Here is a 21,440-nt window from a genome sequence, read left to right as displayed (position 1 = left end):
TTTTGACCATTCAACCAATGCAAAGTATCACTGAAAATGTAAACTTTTAAAATTGCAATGCTTACTGAAAGAGTCACTTGGGCACCCATGTACAACTACAATAGATAAGACATTCCTTTTTTTTATTTACTTACAATTAGTAGAATCCTAGAATCACAGAGTTGGAAGAGACCGCCATGCAGGAATTCTCAATCAAAGCATCCCTGACAGATGGACATCCAGTCTCTGCTTAAAGACCTCCAAGGAGGGAGACTCCACTACACTCGGAGGGAGTTTGTTCAGATTTCCAGAGACTACCCACTGGAGCTCCTTCAGGGATATATATCCATGATCATAATTTCCATTATACATATACTTCTCTATTACGTATTTACTTACTTATTTATTCAATTTATAGCCAACCTTCCTTCTGACACAGTGCTCAAGGTGGCTAGAAATTAGCCTATATGGGATTAGAGATTGGCCTACATGAGCCAGTCCATAGTGTATCCCAAACAGAAATGAGGCCTCTTCAGGCTGTTCTCTGAATGATTTGGGCATAATTTAATATAACAAAGAAATCCACTTTTCTCTGTCACGGCACTAGTGTAGTCTTCCTATCATTTTCTCTACTATTTCCTATCCAGGGGTGGACCAAGAGGCCAACAACCACAGCAGGCTGTTATCTGTGAAAAAATAATTCTTTATATCCATGGAAGACTTTTTTAAACACACACACACATACACACAACCCCCTAAAGAAGTTATGTAATTTAACATATATGAACAACTCTAATTAAATAATAGATTGGCTAGTGTCAGGGAACAAGATACTCTTCAAATGAATTTTAAGATTAATTATGGTATTTGTAATTAGACAAATTCATTCAAAATACTCAGATCTCAGAATCTCTTTATTTAAAATCCAAAATGAAAAATGAAGACAGTTGTGACGCTAAAGTAACCTAAGCAGAAACATGTCTTTCAGAGAATTTATTTCAAAGTGTAATAAAATTCTATTGTTGATTAAAATATGGAATTTTATGGAATTAAAATCTGAAGAGAAAGGCAGATTATAAATTAACTAAATAAATAAACCCTCAGTGTAAACTTCTATGTATATAAATATCCTAATTTTACACATAATTGAATGAAATATTATACGCACATAATATCATATGAATGAGATGCACTGCAATATAAATGAGATGACATAATGCCAAGGAAGTCAGCAGATATCCTCACCCAACAAGGTATCCCTTTTCTTTACAGGATTTGTTAGCAAACATTTGCAAACTGGAATAATCAATTGCTTACTCTTTCCTCCTAGGTTCAAGAAATCAAGGGCTGTATCCACACTGCTTTAACTTTCGTGGCTCAATGCTATGGAATTCTGGGATTTGTAGTTTTATGCCACAATTAGCCTTCTCTCTCAGAGAGCTCTAGGGCCACAACAAACTACAAATCCCAGAATTCCATAGTAATGAGCCATGGCAGTTAAAGTTGTTTCAAACAGCATTATTTCTGCAGTGCAGATGTGGCCTAAGTCTGATTCACATTCATACAATGGGATCTTATTGTATGAACATTGAAATGGACCATGATTATGGTGATTGGTTTCATCCATGATCCAGTTGCTGGGACTATCTGATGTGTAGCATGATAATCATGATACAAGTATCATGATTCATGATAATCAATAACTCAGTAGGAGTAGGGAACAGGCTAGATTTGGTATCCCTGTCCAAAGAAATAACTAAACTGCACAACAGGTGACTATTTGATTGCACATGTACACATTTGGATCCAGCCCGAAGTTTTACAGTGTGGTCAAAATATATTTGCTCAGTCCTGACCTACTGTGACAAAATATTCTAAAACAACAAATACATAAGTGGAACATAAGAGCAGATTCAAAAATCAGTAATACTTATGACTACTCTTATAATTAAATAATGTATAAATATTAATATAAATCCCATTTGGATACAAATATGGAGAACATTTTGCTATTGGATATTAATGGCAAAAAATAGTCTCTTGGATTCTACAAGTTATTTATTTTCGAACATTAATTTTAATTTAGACATCAGAATCAATTAGCAGGTTAGATACCAAAGAGGGAAAGAAAGGATAATGTTTTTGGAGTGATCATGGGTGGACACTAAGAATATATATATACTGTATTATCTTCCCAGTCTTTAGAGGGTGGGGAAGAAAGTATAATTCTAGAGGTTTCAGGAGTTTCTAAATTCAATGCCCACAATATTACCGTCTCCTATAATTGTTCAGCTTATGCCCCAAAGAGTTTTGACAATAACTGTTATTGGGAGGGGGAAATCATAGCAACCTGTCTGATAAACATGTTTCCCTGCCCTCACACCCTGGTGAGCACTGTGACACTCTACTTTTATCATCCGGTGTGTGCTCAGAATGAGCTTAGAACAGCAATTGCCAGGAATAGGCAGGCGATAAACTGCATTGATTTAACACATCTTGTTTTCAATCATGCTCGGATTTTCTGAGCACGCATTTTTCCTGTACTCCAGCTTGTAGCTTTTATCTGACGAGCTGATCCCTTTTCACTGGAAAATGAAAAGGTCGCACAATAAGACACGGTTTACTGGAACTCCAACACGCACCGGGGAAAGTATTTTAGATAAATACTGGCAGACATAGTGGAGCTGAATTTCAACACCACAATTGCTTAACAACAATACTTATTACTCTCCAAGAACAAGCCTACAAGCACCTTATGTCTCACAGTAGGGGAGAGCTCTGAGTTAAGCTAAAAAAATACTTTCCACAAGACTGCTTAAAGATGAAGTGGTCCTTTAAACTTTTATAACTGATCATAAACTCAAAAAAAATCTAAATACATACCCAGCAATACCAGTTAGCCCATTGAGAAGTTAACAAAAAGCCATTTCTTATGGCCAATATATGAATCCCCGATGAAATGGGAAATCTATTTTTATGAAATTAGATAATTAGTAAAGGGAAATTAGATGGAAAAATTGAATCTAATGAGCTATGATGGACAAACTAATCTCCATGCCTGAAAAGCACAAATAATACCAATAAGAACATTTTATTTATTTTTATTTATTTCAAGGATTTATATTCTACCTTTCTCCCACAATGGGGTTCAAGAAAAAGCATGCATAATATCAGTAGGCTTTATGGGGGGGGGGAGTATTTGTTTATTTACAATCAGAGAGTTGTACAGGAACACTAAGTCACACATTTGGATACCAAGTCACACTATCTGTTCATCTAAAATGATTTTGCTTACTTCAAGTAGCACTCTAGGACACAGGGGTATCTGACAGATCTGCTATTATGAATCTTTTAACATGAAATGTGAAGTACAGAAACTATGGAATCTTCTCCGTGAAGCCAATGACCTACTATTCTTCCATAAACTATCTGGCACCAATTGTTCCACTTACTCAATATGCTGGCCCTAATGAAACAATGTAGCAAAAACAGAATTGCTTATTTTTTCTCCACTACCTTCAATGTTGACTATTACCGTTAATAATGTTCTTCTTCAGCCTATGAAGAAGGCAAATAGTCTTGGTTTTATTTTTGACTCTCATAGAATCATTGAGTTGGAAGAGACCCCAAGGGCCACCCAGTCCGGGCCCCTGCCATGCAGGAAGATACAAGCAAAGCACTTCCTGACAGATGGCCATCAAGCCTTTGTTTAAAACCTCCAAAGGGTTTTAAGCAGAGAATCTCCTTCGCCTTTCATTCCTGTAACTGAATTATATTATTTTTAAAAAAAATATTGCCAGAAGCAAACCTTTCCTGTTTGCTACCTTGTGAAATGCCTTTATTCATGTCTGAACTATTTTCTCATTTATTTTACTCTTTTATTGACTAGTGCTCCATAAACCTATCTTAGGGCCTAAACAGAGCAGCTTGGGGGGGTGCAGCATTTTGACACCGCATACCCTAAGATGCCCCGAAGCCGCCCAGCCAACCCTACAGGGCAGCTTAAAGATGCTCTGGGGGCATGGTGTTTTGACACCGCATGCTGCTGGAGTGTCTGGAAGTTCTGCCGGCACCACCTATGGCAGCCCAAACACAGGTGTGGATATTTTCCGCTTCTACCTGGGCCAGCAGCAAAGAGTGCTTTTGGGACCATGATGTGTGTTTGGTGCAGTCCCAAGGTATCTTCGGCGATGGCTTCAAACCACCCCTTCTGGCCGGTATGTCACAGTTCTTAGGGGCGGTACAGACCGGCACTTTGTGTCGGCCTGTACGCGCAGTGAGGGCTGAGCATTCACATGCTCAAAGCCCTTACCGCGCTGCCCGGCCACCATCATGGTGTGCGCCCAGCCACACAGCACATGCTATGATGATGCATGGCGGGTGCAGTGTCCAAATGACTTTTGCTCCTTCAGGAGGCCATGGTGTGTGGTTGCTGCAGCCTCCATCCTGGATTCAAAGGGGCAGTGTTGAGCCACCCATCTGTAGAGGCCCTCAGTGCCCTGGTATCTAGTCAGCATTCTTCCACTAAGATTAACTTTCTGTCCCACTGATTTGATGAAGACACTCATTTTCATTAGCAGCCTATCCTTTCAGAGCATTCTTTTTCAGGCTTCTGACTTCTGAAACTCCACTTGATTTTTCTTCCCCCATCTTTAGCACTTCATTTTTCATTATAGCCTGACTCAAAATCCATTTTTAACTATACATTAACCCAATCCAAGTTTTTTTGGTCCTTCATTTATTATTTTTGAACATCAGCTAATTCCTGAATACTGTCTTTAAATGGGGTGTATGTTTTTATTCTTTTGTAAAGCACCATGTATATTGATGTGCTGCATAAATAATAACAGAGCCTGCTAAATCAGAGCTTGAAAATGTATTTAGCTACAGTTGTAATTACCATTATAATAACAGTTGTTCATAAGTTATTTCTATTTTCCTGTTTCACACAAGTAACTAGCTACTTTTAACACCTTTCAAAAATACAATCTAACTGTTGTAGTGGTACAAAACACTCTCTGTTCCCATATATCATGCTACCACATGAACATCATCAAGAGAACATGAGGAAGTGCTTGAACCATGTGATAACCCTCATCTGTCATAACCCTGTAACTATATCCCTCTAACTATAAAAGAAACTAAAATTACAATTACTGTACACAAAAGTGATGTCATCCTCCACAAATTAACAACAGTAACATACCTTCATTATTGGAAAACATGAATTTATGTCAAGGAAATTAATTGGAAATAATTTACTGACAAATTGTTTTGCTCTCAAAGATATAGCCATGTTAGTCTGTAGAATGAGTATGTAGAGAGATCTTGTAGCACATTTGAGGTTTAAACTGTTTTAGAGCTAATACTGAGAACAAACCAATTTATGTGCCAGAGAAAACTGATGATAATAAAATGAATGCTGAATCTCTAAAATATCCTACAGAGATTATAATCTGGGGCCTTCAATATTCTTCACTTTTCTCACCCATCTTGTTGAGTTGCCTCTCTGATCTCTTCAGTGCTGGATCTGATGCAACTGTAAGGCATATTTGTATCACTCCTTTACTTACAATTATTAATAAACTGATCAAAGTGATGCACACAATAATAATACATATGTGTATAACTAATGCACAAAAATAAAAGATAATATTAAGTTATTCATGAAAAAGAAGATAGTTTGAACAACACAGGGAAGGCCTGTAGAAATAGGTAAATTTTCAGCATGAACTCAAAGATTTAAATTGTTGAGAGCATGTCAAATTTCAGATAGAAAAATATTTTACATTGTGAATTCTCACTCTTTGTGAGCACAGACTTGTTCTTCCATTTGATAGTTCTGAGGATAAGATCCAAAGGACAAAGAATTTCAGCCATCTGCTTCATGTTGGAATACCTCTACACCTTACACAATATGCCCTGTTAATAATGAGGTACAATGCCTGTTGGATCACAGCGTCTGATACAAGATACTGACAATCAACACTAGCCACCAGCTAGATCAGTAGAGTTTAACCCTCTCCCCTCCTGCTTCATTTAAATAGGTGGTGCTCACATCCCCTTGAGCATATGTGGGAGAGGAAGAATACGCACTGACTCTCATTCTCCACCCTACCACTCATCCTAATGCAAAACCAAATTTTTAATGTTTTTGGACAACATCCAGACTTCTGGGGTTATGGGAGATGTCTAAAAAGTACATTTCCTCAAGCTTTTCCCATTAGAAGAAGATATTAAGCAGGTTTTTCCCACAGTTTGGTTACCAAAGAGTGGTCATACATGAGGATAAGTGGGAGAATGAAGGATGAAGCTAAATTAATATCCTTTTTCCACACAGTTACCCATGCTCTCTGCATCTTCTGCACTTCTCAATAGATACCAGGTTTCCTTCTGTTAGGAGCCGTGACTCCATCACAAGAAAATTATATTCATGGCTCCTTTCATGGTTACAATTTTCCCTCTGTAGCACCAGATTGACGGAAGCTGGAAAAGGCTGCCATCCCCTGCCCCATCACTTTCTTGTTCCACCAAATAAGGACTCATATTCCTACAATTATTCTTTCACCCATGCTGGAGACCACGGGCACTGCCCTATTTGGCTGGGGATGCTGTGTGTGTGTGTTAATGCCTAATTAATTTCTCCATTTTAATTGAAATGATGTTAATTACTTTGATTGCTCAATTTAATAGATTAATTAATTGATTAATGTTGCCACCCTAAAAGAAATACAATACAACATTCAAAACTCTCAAATGGAAAGTATATAAACATTAATGAGCATAGGGTACAGGCAAGAGTTCTTAGTTACTTCCTGGGTAGCAAAACAAAAGTGTGTTTTCTACTTTTTGTTTCAAGGCATAGAGGTTTGGGGGGGGGGGGGGACGACAAGAATGGTGTTGTCTTCCATTTCAGCAGCAGTCTATAGCTGATGAGAAACATTTGTTTTATTTACTGGATTCCCTCCTCCCCCCCTTTTTCCTCCACAGTGTCAGAAATTGCCTGGTTGTCTAAACCACATCTCTAGATGAGCTGGTCCAATGGTCTCATTTGGGATAGTAAATCCTGTTTCCTTTCCAAAACATTGTTCCTTAAGTAGCTTAAACTACAGAGAAGCTGGGTTATCTTTTTTAAAAGATAGCCAAAATACTTTTTTTATTTTATGGAGGCAAAGTCCTCAGGGAATTTCTTTAAAATCCAACTAATATTTTTGAGTGCTGAAGTTTGCAGTGATACCTTTTACACTATCAAATGTGTGTAAAAACACTTACTGATAGATAGTCCTTATCTGTTACACTTTTGAAGAAACTAAGGAAAGGAAGTTATTCTGTCTAAATATCAAGAATGACTTATGCTCTAGGGCTTTTGGTAAGTGGATTTTCAGAGTGCGGCATTTCAAGAAGAGACATATTTGTACTAAAAAGCTTCCTTAGGGATGACTTCTTATTGAGGTATTTCTGTATTCACTGTGACACAGAAACTGTGGGGAGAACACTTTTGAACTTAAAATATGATCTTTTACTTCATTAATTAGCCTGTTTCACAAACAGTGGAATTTAAAATCAATAAACAGATCTTCACCAGGGCTGAAGTCAATGAGAGGTTTGTCACTGCATACAATCATGGATTTCACACCTAGGGACCTCCTATAATTATGTTCAATTCAAAAAGGTAGGCAGACATCCTTTCCATTACCATTTACAGTTCTTATTTTACACTGGTGCAGAGGGATAATTCAGACATGTATGTTCATCAAGCTATATGAGGGACTGGCTTGTATGTGGGAAAGGGCTGTCACGCAAAACTACAAACAGAGCTTATGTAAGAGCCCTGGTGGCGCAGTGGTTAAATGCCTGTACTGCAGCCACTCACTCAAAACCACAAGGTTGCGAGTTCAATACCAGCGAAAGGGCTCAAGTTCGACTCAGGCTTGCATCCTTCTGAGGTCGCTAAAATGTGTATCCAGATTGTTGGGGGCAATTAGCTTACACTTTGTAAACTGCTTAGGGAGTGCTTAACTGCACTGATAAACGGTATAGAAATGTACCTGCTATTGCTATTGCTACACCTCATGACAACAACATTTTTACAAACAAAGCAGTTGACAGATTTTGATACAAATCATCAACAACTGTGCATAAAATATGTGGTAAAGTTATAGCTATGCATTTTTGAACCAAAACAGGGAACCATATATATAATTGGGTTGAAAAATGATAAGGTAGAGAGAGGGAAGGTATTCCGACAACCCCAATTATGACCTTTTTCAATGAGCTTAGAAGTTTGGATATCAATAATATACCTTACTTTCTTTTTATAATTTCATAGTATTGATATAATATATTTTTAAGAGAAGGGTATACTAAAATTTAGTGTAATTACTATTTTTTATAGTTTTTCTGCTAAAAACCATCATAGCGGCCAACAAATCAAAGTGATCAATAAGACAATAAAAACAAAAAAACCAATATAACCATTTTTAAATATTTAAAATGCAAAGCATTATAAGAAGTAGTTAAAAAAGCTAATTTAAAGATGATTCTAATGATGGCCCATGGTTTTCTGCTGCCTTCACAGGTATTAGATCCACCAGGGACGTAGCCAGGATTTTGGGAAGGGGGGGGGGTCCAGACTAAGTGCCACCATTTTGAGATGCTAAGAGCCCCCCCAAGACACAAAATGTAGGAAAAATGTAGGACATGATGCACGACAAAATGTAGGACAAATTGTAGGATGTTCAAAAATGGAGAACACACCAACTAAAAGCCAAAAACATTAATAAAAAACAATATAAATTCATGTTTCTCAGTCATGCTCAAAATGGAGAACATTTTGACATTCTTCCTGGATAGGAAGTTGGGATATAGCTTTGTGTGTTAGACTAGGAGGAACTTCCTGAGAGTAAGGGCTGTTCTACAGTGGAACACACTCCTTCCTCGGAGTGCAGCAGAGTCTCCTTCTTTGGAGGTCTTTAAGCAGAGGCTGGATGGCCATCTGTCAATGGGGATGTTTTGATTGAGAGTTCCTGCATGGCAGAATAAAGGAGTTGGACTGGGTGGCCCTTGCAGTCTCTTCCAACTCTAGGATTCTATGACTCTGGAGACCAGGATTCAATGAAAATCTGATTCTCTCCAACAGAGAAGGCTAAATATCTTACATGGGGTACGTGTCGATGACATGGCTTATGCATCATGTCCAAATTGTGCAGCGTATAAGGGACATCACAGCGCTTGTCACACTCTCTCAGCCTTAAGGGAAGGTGAAGGCAAATCCCCAAAAACCATTGGGCAAGTCACATTCTCTCAGCCTCAGAGGATGGCAAAGTCAAACCCTCTCTGAACAAACCTCCCAAGAAAACCTCTTGAAGGCACACACTCGCACACACCCAAGTCACCAAAAGCAGACTCTCTGAACAAACCAAGAAGACCCACTAGGCAAGGAAGTCACACACTCTCAGCTTCAAGGAAAGGCTGGCAAAGTAGGATGTTTTGAAATTCCTCCTGGGCAGAAATGTGTGCCGTATCCTGGATAAAGGAGGACGTGTGTTATCCTACCAAAAATGGAAGACATTTTTACATTCATCCAGGACAGAAGGTTGAAACATAGGACACATCCTATAAAAGGAGGACATCTGCTCATCTTACAAAAAATGAGGACTTTTGAAATTCCTTCTAGGCAGAAGTCTGAAATGTATGATGTGTCCTATAGCCATGAGCCAGAAAAGAGCCAAGCCTTGATATCTGGACCCCAGAACATATTCTAACTCCCAGAATTCCATAGCAATGAGCCAGAATAGAGCCAAGCCTTGATATCTGGACCCCAGAACATATTCCAACTCCCAGAATTCCATAGCAATGAGCCAGAATAGAGCCAAGCCTCAATATCTGGACCACAGAACATACTCCCAGAATTCCATAGCCATGAGCCACAAAAGAGTTAAGTCGCTGCCAAACCTGGTTATTTCTTGAGTGTGGATGCAGCTTGATGCAGCCTCTTGTCCCTCCCTCCCTCTCCTCCAGGGCCTTTTGGCTCCTCCCCCTCAAGCCCCGCAAAAAGTTTAGGGGCGGCACATGCGCTCCTCCTGGCTTTGCCAGGGCCGGGAGGAGAGGAAAGGGTGCTTGTTGGAGCGTGCGCGTGCACGGGCACAGCCCCAAACAAACGCCAGGGAGAGCGCCACTTCTGCTACTCCTGAAGCCTAGAGGAGAGCAAGACTGGCACTCTCCGTCCCCAGCATTTCTTTGGGGCTGTGCGCGTGCACGCGCACACTCCAACAAGGGCCCTTTTCTCTCCTGGAAGGGGGGGGTCCGGACCCCTGAACCCCCCCCCCCCCTTAACTACGTCCCTGGATCCACACAGTGATGTTCTGATGCATAGCCTGTACTTCCTTCTGGATATTTCAACTGTAAGCCTTTGACAGGGAAAGGAGTTTTTATTGCATTGTTTTTGTACAGGCATTTGTATATTGATGATGCTAGATAAATTGACAAAGAAAACAGTATTAGTTGCCACTTCCTGTGTGCACCTGCTTGCTGAACCATCTAAACCTGGCTGCATGTGGCAGAGGATCATAACCTATTCTAAGCTTGTCCACATGTTTGAAGTCTAGCTCTAACTTTAGTAAGGGTGGGCATGGAGTTCAGAGATGGATACAGGCAATATAAAGAACATTTCAATGCATCAATGAAATTATACATGCTCATACAGTACTGGCGGAAAAACACTATTTACAACCAAAATGAAAAATAAGCTTTAGGGTTGGACACAAGAAACTTTCCAAGCAATTAAGGAAAGAAGTAAAAGCAAAAGGTGACAGAGATAGACCCCTGAATTAACCTGCCTAATGACTAGTGCACAGAGATAAGCAAAATTACTATGATTGTTATGAATGCAGAGAAATAGAAGATGACAGCAAAAATGGGGGGGGGGGGAACCTAAATATCTCTTCAACAAGATACAAGAAAACAAAGGAAAATGCAAAGGAAAACCATGCAAAAGACAGCTGTTTGGAAAAGGGGGTTTGCAGTACAATGTGGTTTTGGTGGGGAAAAAAAACAAATTTTCACACAAAAAACACTATCACAAAATTGGCACTTTTTCATGCGCAAGGTTGCCTTTTGTGACTCCAGAAATAATCATTCTCCTATCAGACAAAGGCAGTGCCATAGTAATCATGGAAACAGGATAATATAAACAAAAAAATCAAGGAACTTCTGTATTCTTCAATATACAAAAAACTGAAACAAGACCCAGCCAACAAAATCACCAGGAAAATGAATACCTTGATCAAAAACTCCTTAATTCAGCCAACCACACACCAAAGTTTATGCAAATCTGATGCTCTCTCACCAAGACTGTATGGACCTCCTAAGATCCACAAGGATTCCATTTCACTCCAACCTGTAGTGAGCACCATTGGATCCCCCACATCATTTCTGGCCACACAATTACAAATGCATATAGGGCAAACGCCTACTACATCAAGGACTCAGCTCACTTCATAGAAAAAAAATCAACAACCTAGAACTCAAAGCCAGAAACATACTAATCAGCTTTCATGTGGCCTCCTTGTTCATCAAAGTCCCCATAATGGACACTATGGCACTCATTTTTCCAGAAGACATCACAGCCCTGTTCGAACATTGCCTCACCACAAGGTACTTCCAGGGGGACAATGGATTCTTAGAGCACAGAGATGGGAAGCCCTCTGAGCCCTGTGACAGCAAACCTTTGCATGGAACACTTTGAAAAGCAAACCCTGGAAACAGCACCAAAAAAAAAAAAAAAAAAAAAAAAGCCCACAACATAGTTGCAATATGTGGATGACACTTTCACCATTTGGAGTCACAGAGAAGAAGATCTGACTGTGTTTCTGAACAATCTGAAAAACATCCACATGAACATCCAATTCACTATGGAAAAAGAAAAGGAAGGAACATTGCCATTCTTGGATGTCCTGGTCATCTGCAAACAGAACCAACATTTGAGCAACACAGTATACAGAAAACCTACACACATGGACAGAAACCTACAGAAGAACTCCAATCATCACCCAGGACAAAAAAGAAGCACGATAAAAACAATGGTAGACCAGGCAAAATGTATCTCTGAACCCCACTTCCTGGAAGATGAATTGAAGCACCAGCTCAGACCCAGAGGAGTGAAGACAAACAACCACCCAAAGGGAAAGTATTTTTTCCCATACATCAAAGGAATCATAGACAGAATATGGAAATTGGTGAGGAAACACAACCTCCAAATGATCTACAAACGGCCAAGAAAATCCAGCAAATGCTCCACTCAGTAAAGTACAGGAGAGACCCTCTCATGGCTGCAGGAGTTTACCACATACTGTACAGCTGCAGATAAGTCTATATAGGGAGCACCAAATGCAGCATCCAAACACAAATCAAGGAACACGAGAGACACTGCAGACTGGATCAGCCACAAAAATCAGCAGTAGCAGAACACATTATAAACCACCCTGGGCATAAAATGCTGTTTGAAAACACTGAAATTCTGGACCATGCCAACAACTATCAGGTCAGAATGCACAGGGAAGCCATTGAAATCAACAAAAACCTAGACAACTTCAATGAGAAAGAAAAAACCCTGAAAGTAAACAAAGTATGGCTACCAGTCTTGAAAAACACCAAAATCAAGACCCAGCAAGTGCAAATGAAAACCACCCAGGATCAGGGGGGCTTCTCAGTAGACAATGGATCACTATTTAAATAGACACCATTCAACAACAGACCAACACACAGATTAACATGTAAATCACTTCCTCTCAGCCAAAGGTCACACAGTATATATACCCCACTCACTTCCATGCCAGCATTCTCTGAAGATGCCAGCCACGGATGCTGGCAAAATGTCAGGAATAAACTCTTCCAGAACATGACCACATAACCTGAAAAACTCCAAAAAAACTATGGATGCCAGCTGTGAAAGCCTTCGACTTCACATCAGTTATCCCTTGATGTTTACAACCAGAACTAAATCTCTCTCCAAAGAACTGACCTAGAACTCAATGGACAATGACACAGAAAGTATGAAATAGTCCATAATTTTTCAAGTCTAATAGTATTTGAACTTCTTGAAACTGTGCCATCTGTTTCCCCAATTGCAATGTATGTTTCTAATACAAAAAAAAATTAAAAAGCGGAGACTGTATTTAGATAAACAGGTGATTCTATTGACTATACATCCTCTTCATACTAAAACAACATTATAAAATGGGTCTAAGCGAAATGATATCCTATTCAAAAATAGTGTGGAGTGGGTGATACAGTATTTGCCATCCAAGAATGTAGCATGGTCAATCTGGCTATATAAAGCCACACCAAGCCATTTCAGACTGAGGGCAATGCTTCTGGGATCACCACAGCATGCACACAAAGTCTTCTGGCAGCTCTCCCTTGAATGACAGAAACAAAGCAGATGTTCTGCAACTGCCAATGCTTGAAATTTCTGTAATAAAACTTAAGAAATGTGAGGATGGAGTGGTCAGAGGAAGAAAAGACAATATTATTTAGTATAGGTGGTTTTTAAAAAGAATGAAGATCCTAACCTTAATAACATCCAAAATCCACAAAACATTGGCGGGTTACAGACCGCTGCTTTGCGGCGGTCTGCCGCCACCGCCGGTTGGTCCGCGGGGGAGCCGGAGCCTCCACACGGCGCGGCTCCCGTGCGGACCCATAAAGAAGCTCCAAAATGGAGCTTCTTTTTGAGTCGCGTTTGTGACATAGCGAGGCGCCAGGGGCGCACTCACTACGTCACAACGCCCGTGATGCGTACGGACGCTCAGCGTCCGATACGTCAAGATGGCAGCGCCCGTATGAACAGGGTGCTGCCATCTTGTACGTATTGAATACGTACTAGGGTTAGGGGGGTGCGGAAGCACCGCCCCTTCCTAACCCTAGTACGTATTCTATACGTACTAAATGGCGGTCTGTAACCCGCCAATGATACCTTTATTGTTCTTTGTTATATGACCAGCACATCTACCCCTGAATATGATCCCAAACTACAGAGATGTGCCCTGCTGTGGAAACAACTGGCAATAGGCCAGCCTTTACAGTGCCTCCTCTCTCGTTTCTTCTACATAAAGAGATCAGACTTGAGAAGGAATTATTGTTTCTATTTCTCTCCTTATATTTGCCACTTTCTAAATTGGCAACTACGGATAAATCACAACAATTACGATAACCTTTACCCTTCCAACAGCCTTTGGAGAAAATACAGCAGGACGTATAAATAACTGCAGTCAATTCTTCTAAGATAGGGATAAGGAATAATTTGGATAAACTGGATGTTCAAGATAACCAATATTTGGCCTGCTAATATCCACAACAGAGTGAGTGAACCAGCAATCCAAGTACTGTAGGGAAAAAATTGCTTTATAGCACTGCCTTAATGTAGTGGAGCCCACGCCACAGAAATGAATTCCATATAAAATTTGTTAGTCTTTAAGGTATCATATGACAGTTGTTTTTGATGCAACACAGTAAACCTCTTTCCACTGGCAAAGCTCTTTAAAAAGGCTACAAATGCTGATTGCTAAATCATGCAATTACTAATACAATAATACAAATGTGGGATGGACTACTGACAACAAAACTTACACAGTGGCACATAAGCATTTGCCATCACAGTATTTTCTCACTTTGATGATTTCTGCAACAATCTACATACATGCACATAAAAACAGCCTATCTTCTGGTTCAACTGAGGCCTTGGTGAGGAAATATTTGATTTATTGCAGAGTTCTCATTTCTATGTATTGCAAATAAAGTATAATTTGATGAAATGTAAATGAAGGAAAAATAGTTACACCAGCTTGTCTGAAACATTTATAGTAAGAAATGCCTGTCATCAGATTCAGTTTTTAATTTAGAAAGAGAATCAGAGCCTGGATGTACATTCTGAGGAAGAATAGCAAAATGTTAGGTTAGGGTTTTGTTTTTTCCAGTCTGGCAGGAAATATTCCTGAGGCTAGAATAACTTTCAGTTCTACCTTCGCCAACTATTTAGGGTAAGGCATATCCTACAATATTTTACAAATGAGGCAAAGTTATTTTAAAAATATTGTATATATTTATGTGTAAGTTCAGGGCAGGTTTAGGGGGCCAAAAGTACATATCTTGCTATGATTTGTGTAAAGCTGAGAGTAAAACTTAGGGGCATGTAACAAATAAATATTTTCCTGTCCTTTTAAAAAAGCATAGAGGGAACATACTTAGGAAGAGCTAAAGAGAAAGAGATGATCTGTTGATCTGAGGAGTTACAACTAGGGGTGTGTGTGTAAGTGATATTGCTGATTTTAAAATCCCTATATCTATATAAATATAGATATGGAAAGGAAAATATAAACAGGGGAAAAGAATGAAAATGCAGCTTTAAAGGGGGGGGGGCAAGAAGAGCAAGGAAAGCAGCTTGCCTCTATTAGGGACTGAGCACAAAGACAATAACAACACAGAGAAGCAAGAAGCCTCTCTTGGTGTGGTAGCAGCACTCCCACTCCATTTTCCCTCTTTTGCCCAAACTAGAGAAGGAAGGGCAGTTCTCTCTCCCTCCTCACCTTCTTTTTTGTACCAAGTAATATTCAGCAGCAACATAGGGAGCATGAAGAATGTGGTGCACCCATCATTTGGGATGTTTGAGGTGGACTGGAGTGATGGTGGCTATTTTTAATAGGGGCTTACTGTATGAGCCTCTCTGCAAAGAGACTGTGGTAACCTTTTTAATAGGGACTCACCTCTCTGCAGGGAGACAGCCAACTTTCATGAAGCTCATACAGTAAACCCCTATTAAAAATGGCTGCTGCTGCTCCACCTCAAGTGCCCAAAATGGTGGGCATGTTACATTATTTGGGTTCCCCCCCTGTTGCTAAATGCTTCTCAGGCCAAAAAAGAAGAGGGAAAGAGGGAGAACTGCCTTTCGTTCTCCACTTTGGGCAAAGGAGGGGTAATGGGGAGGGAGTGCTGCTTCTCTGCCCTGCCATGCCAAGAGGGGCTTCTTGCCTCTGTCTCTTGTCACTGCCTTTGCACTGGGTCCCTATTCCATCACTAACTCATGTACAAGTCAAGCCAGGCTTTTGGGGCTGTTTATTGGTCAAAACGTTTTCATCTTACAAACAAGTATGTACAGTAGATTTCACTCTCTGTTGTCTTTCTACTGCCAGACAAAGATCTTTTAATTTTGTTTATTGTAATTGACCTTGATGAGAAGAGAGCTTTTAAAATGTAAATGCTTTACTTTTTTACTTCTGTGTTTTTCCATTGTTTTTAATTCAGTTGTGTTTTCATGTATATTTTTGATTGTATTTCTATGTTCTTGGGGGGGGGGGGGTTGCCTTTTTAATCAATCTTGATGTGAACTATTTTGAGTCCCAGTTGTTTGTTTGTATTTTGTTGTTGTTGTTGTTTAGAAATATATTATTTTGAGGTAGCCATGGTGGTGCAGTGGTTAAATGTCGGTACTGCAGCCACTGACTTACAAGCCACAAAGTTGTGAGTTCAATCCCTGCCAGGGGTTCCAGGGTTGACTCATCCTTCCAAGCTGGCATCCTTCCAAGGTGGCTAAAATCAGTACCCAGCTTGTTGGGGGCAATTAGCTTACACATTGTAAACCACTTAGGGAGAGTTTAAGTGCACTGATAAGCACTACAGAAATGTACTTGCTATTGATATTGCTGTAATATATGATCTATCTTAAATAAATATATTTGGAACAAGATACTGAGTGTAGTCATTTGAACTCAGAAATTCAGTGTAGAGTCTAAGCGCCACACTTTGACACCACTTCCAAGCTGGCACAAAGGGACAGTCTGTTTCACCCCTAAGATGCCAAAGGCCTTTTAGTCCCTAGCTAAAAGCAAATGTGGACCACTGGCAGCATTACACTCTACTGCATCAGCACTAGGCAACATCTCAGTCCAACTACCTCAAGTGCTAAAAACAACTAAAAATGCTCTGCAGTGCACCAAATGTGTACCATGATGTGAATAATGCTTAATCATATGTATTCATGTCTTATGGTGTTTCTGCAGTGACACTACTTCTTCAGTTTATCCTTCATCATCCTGGTACTCATCCTTGTGTGTGTATGCATGTATGTATGTGTGAAAATATATATATATATGGGATTGTGAAATAGCCAAAGTTTGGGAAAGTCAGAATAAACTTTGCCATGACACAAAGGCGGGTTACAGACCGCTGAAAAGTGGCAGCCTGCACCCGCCCCTTTCCCCGCCAGATCGGGGCCTCAGCGGCCAGAGTGGCAGCCGCTGAGGCCCCGATCCGCCGCTTTCCAGGCCGTGGGGAAGCAGCAAAAGGCCCCTTCCCCGAGGCCTGGAAAGGGGTGTCCTTGGGGCTTCAAGCCCCAAGGACTCCCCACAGCGGCGGGGAGGAGGAGAAAGGGGCCATTTGGAAGCTCCTTCCTGATCATTTCGGAGCTCCTTCCTGATCCGATGAAAGGGCGCATTAAGCGCCCTCACGCGGAACGATGGCAGCACGTTCATGATGCCATCATGGCGGCCCCCATGTAGATGGGGCGCTGCCATCTTGTACATCCTCCGGACGTATTAGGCTTGGGGGAGTCAAGAAGTGATGCCCCTTTTTAAATTTAGGACGTCCTGAGGATGTCCCTTATGGCGGTGTGTAACCCGCCAAAGAAATTAAGTTAAGCCATTTGTCAGCCATGCATGGTTAATGGCTGAGCATCTATAAAATGAGATTGGAGGAAAGTATGAGCAAATTATTAAAATGGAAAAAGAGGAACAAAGGTGAAGAAACTGTGAAACAATTGTCCAAACCAATCTTCACTAGGGGAGTTCTGCAATCACAACAAAGGTCCAAAACACACTGTAGAAATAATCCAGTTTGAGACTGCTTTAACTGCCCTGGCTCAGGGCTAGGGAATTCTGGGAACTGTTGTGTAGCTCTTGCCTTCAGGAAGCCTGAAAAGGATTATGTCACAAATAACTTGTGGTGGCAGCTACAGGGTTAAGAAAAGTTTAGATTAAAAGAACATCTTTCTCCAGAAAGCTAAAAATTTCAGTTTATTACATCAGGTGCTGTTTTCATATCATGGACAATTTTTCTTTGATTTTCACTGTTCCATCTTAAATTGTGCCTATTCTCTTTATAAAATCTCATCTGCTAAATTATTTATTTCTAATTATTACCCATGGTGCTTTCGCAGAAGTCAGCATATAAACAAGAAAATATGGCTGTATGATGTGATAACTGTATAATTTTAGGTAATACATAGGTGAATCTTTGCTAGCCTTTGTTGTCAAAATAAACCATATATTTGGGACATAGTTGTTAAGCTTTTCAACTATTATGCAGGTCAGCATATATGATTACACATTTCCTCAGTCACACAATTTCACTTTACCTAAATTACCAAGCTATCTTTAGTCATTGTCTCCTTTACAGACCTGTGTTAGCATGACTGAATAAGAACTTTCCTCTTATTTCTCCAAACAGTTGGACTGACTGACAGAACCATGCAACTAGTTTTGTGCTGTGACTTTGGCTTTGGACCAGGGCCAGATGGAAAATAATGCTGTGTGAGGGAGGTCATAATAGAAGGGGGGTAGAACAGAAGAAGCAGCAGATCAAAGATGGCAGCATGCCTTCACCTTGCTCGCCATTCTTCTGCTGAAACTTCTGCCTTTCCATCTTGACAAAAAGGAAATGGCTGTGATCAATTGTACTGCCTAATTTCTGCCTACCTACTACTCAGAGTCAAAGTGACAAGAATATGAAAACTCAGCTGAATGTGCCACCCTTAGGCTTGGGAGAGGGGAGGACTGTGTATGTTGTTCATTCAAAAGTAAAAATGATAAGATTTTTGAAGGAAAAGCTGCCTCTATCGCTCTTCCCTGCTCCTGTTAGTGTTACATGGCATTTAAAAAAGAAAACAGACCCTTCCCAATAAACCTATAGAACTAATCAGAATAACTGAGTAGTCCAGCCCTTATTCTTCCCTCTTTCATATTAGTTTCCTGACCCCCTCACATTTTAATTCAAATCACAAAAGGGCTTCAAAAAAAAGAGATGTGGTTATGTGCAGCTTTTAATTCTTTGGCCCTGGCTGTTTCTTTTTCTTTTTTCCTTCAGCCCAGTCTAGATTCCACTTAAGCACCTCTGGGCTAAGGCTCTCCCAGCCGGGTATGCCATTAAGGAACAGGGGAGGGAAAGTGGGCGAGGGGGAGGAGTGGTCCTGGTCCACAAATCTATCTTCACCTTCACCAGGGAACCTATCCGGAAAACAGATCACATCAAGTGATCTGTCCTTTTATCTGTCCTTGAAGGCTAGGGACAGTCTGGGGATTCTGTTGGTATACCGTCCACTCCATAGGCTAACAGACTCCCTGGCCAAGCTGACACAGCTGGTCTCAGAGCTGGTGTTGGAGTCTCCCAGCCTTCTTGTCCTGGGGGATCTCAACATCCCCTTCGAGTCCGACTTATCAGATCTGACAGGCGCAGCTCGGGAGTTCATGGTTTCCATGACCACCATGGGCCTGTCCCAATTAGTCTCAGATCCAACACATTGTGCCGGTAATACACTCGATGTGGTCTTTAGTACTGATCAGGAACATCCATGGGCGGAGGTAATTCAAACCTCGGTCCTGTTATGGCCGGATCCATTTTCTGGTCAAGGTGGGACTAAAAACCACTATCCAGACCCCCCTCAGGGGTGGAGGACCCATTAGAATGTTCTGCCCTCAAAGGCTGATGGAACCTAAAAGGTTCCAGGAAGCCCTAGAGGGTTTTATGGCTGGGAATGATGGCGATTCTGTTGATGCCTTGGTTGATACCTGGAATAACGATCTTACCAGGGCTATAGACAGTATCGCTCCTGAGTGTCCTTTCCGGCCCGCTTCAAATAAAAAACCATGGTACACAGAAGACCTTGGTAAAATGAAACAGACTACGCAACAACTAGAGCGCCACTGATGGAAGCATCAATGCTTAGCTGACAAGACACACCATAGAGACTATTTAGATTCCTGTGGAGTGGCAATAGATGCAGTAAAGGATTCTTTCTTTGCTGAACATACTGCGTCTACAGAGTCTCGTCCAGCAGAGCTGTTTAGGGTGGTTAAAGAGTTAACCCAATTGCCTCCCACCCTGTTGGTGCTCTTGGACATCTCAGTGGCCTTCGATACCATTGACCATGGTATCCTTCTGGAATACCTGAGGGAGTTGGGAATTGAAGGCTCTGCTTTGCAGTGGTTCCGTTCCTACTTCTTGGGTAGATTCCAGATAGTGATGCTGGGGGACAGTTGCTCTTCAAAAAGGAAGCTGACATCTGGTGTTCCTCAGGGCGCCATTCTGTCCCCCATGCTGTTTAACATTTACATGAAGCCACTGTGCGAGATCATCTGGGTGTCATCAGTACGCTGATGACACCCAGATCTATTTCTCTATGTCTCCGACTACTACAGTGACTAAGGATAGCACCTCTCCTCTGGATGCCTGTCTTGGGTTAGTAAAGGGATGGATGAGGGAAAACAAACTCAAGTTGAATCCAGAGAAAACATAGGTACTTGCAATAGGTACCCTAGATCCAGGGATGGAGATTTGTCAACCAGTCCTGGACAGGGTCACACTTTCCCTAAAGGTTGAAGTTTGCAGTTTGGGAGTACTCCTGGATCCATCACTACAGTTGTCATCTCTAGTGGATGCGATGCCCAGCAGTGCTTGGTACAAACTTCGGTTGATACACCAACTGTGCCCCTACCTGGACAAAAAGGACCTTGAAGCAGTAGTACACACACTGGTAATCTCTCGTTTAGATTTCTGTAATGCGCTCTACTTGGGGCTAACCTTGTACCAAGTTCAGAAGCTTCAACTGATCCAAAATGCAGCAGCCAGATTGGTCACTGGTACTTCTAGGTTTGACCACATAACACCAGTGTTAAAATCTCTACACTGGCTGCCAATTAGCTTCTGGGCACAATACAAGGTGTTGGTCATTACCTTTAAAGCCCTACATGGCTCGGGCCCAAGTTACTTGCGGGAACACCTCTCCATAATCCTCCCTGCCCACTCAGAACATCGGGGAAGAATGTGTTGGAACATTGTAATACTCGATTAACCACAACTTCCCATAGAGCATTTAGTGCTGCAGCTCCTAAATGACGGAACAGTCTGCCGGAGGAGATCCGTCTTATCACCACCTTTGTTGCCTTTAAGAAGGCAGTAAAGACAGATCTCTTCCAGCGGGCTTTCCCATTGGATTTGGTATAGAGACGATGATTAAGAACCCCCCCCCAGGTATGATGGTTTATGAACTGATGTCTGGAGATTTTAAGGAACTAATAGGGATGTATAATTCAGTGTTGGTATTTTATTTATTGCTTAATTGTATTGAATAATTTTAATGATGTAATCCCGCTTTGATCCTTGGAAGAGGCGGGACATATAAATAATAATAATAA

At 40.9% G+C, this 21,440-nt stretch overlaps 1 protein-coding gene across 5 annotated transcripts in view; it reads right to left on the bottom strand.

Moving 5' to 3' along the window:
* The window catches only part of LOC149321733 (transcription factor COE1), a 483,412-nt gene that overhangs the window by 64,990 nt on the left and 396,982 nt on the right, over positions 1-21,440 (bottom strand). The window lies entirely within an intron of this gene.

Source organism: Sceloporus occidentalis, unplaced genomic scaffold, assembly GCF_023333645.1.
Source record: "Sceloporus occidentalis isolate IW3139 unplaced genomic scaffold, rSceOcc1.0.p SCAF_1, whole genome shotgun sequence".
Taxonomy (NCBI): Eukaryota; Metazoa; Chordata; class Lepidosauria; order Squamata; family Phrynosomatidae; genus Sceloporus; species Sceloporus occidentalis.
The sequence above is the reverse complement of the archived record's forward strand: the minus strand, read 5'-3'. Positions and strand labels throughout refer to the sequence as shown.